This window comes from Myotis davidii, unplaced genomic scaffold, assembly GCF_000327345.1.
Source record: "Myotis davidii unplaced genomic scaffold, ASM32734v1 scaffold299, whole genome shotgun sequence".
NCBI lineage: Eukaryota > Metazoa > Chordata > Mammalia > Chiroptera > Vespertilionidae > Myotis > Myotis davidii.
In genome coordinates, this window is record NW_006293088.1 from 473,944 (window position 1) to 474,463 (window position 520).

Consider the following 520-nt stretch of genomic DNA (forward strand, 5'->3'; position numbering starts at 1 on the left):
CCCGGGCCACTGTGCACCGACCGCGGTCGGGACCGACAGCTTCGTCCCCTCCCCTGGCCGCCTTGCAAGTCTGTGAATTGAATCCCAGCTCCTCGGCCCGGTGCACGTACAGCCCTGGCAGCTGGGCAGTGCTTTGTCCTGATCACCTTCCCCTTCCCTTCTCCTTTAGGGGTTGCAACTCGGAAACCCCCAAATCTGGTATAGCCCTTAGCTTTCTACCCTTGTGCTTTCTTGGGGTACCTTTCCGAGGCACTGGCCTCCAGAGCTGTGCCGTCCACGCCTGCAGTCATGCCAGGTGCCCATAACCAGGCCCTAGGCGCTTTGCCATGCTCCTCTCCCCATTGCCCTCAGCGCCCTGGCGCTCCCCAGCACCCTTTTCTCATCCTAGACTTTGCTCGGTTCGGTTGGCAGTCCCTAGACTTAGCTAAGTTCGGTTGGCAATCCCCTTGGCGCTCTCAGGGAGAGCTGTAGCGATGCAGTTGCAGGCTGGGCTGGGGGAGCAGAGATGGAGGTGTGGGGC

At 61.3% G+C, this 520-nt stretch overlaps 1 protein-coding gene across 1 annotated transcript in view; it reads left to right on the forward strand.

The window, feature by feature from the left end:
* Nucleotides 1-520, forward strand: part of AKR7A2 (aldo-keto reductase family 7, member A2) — an 11,730-nt gene that overhangs the window by 1,820 nt on the left and 9,390 nt on the right. The window lies entirely within an intron of this gene.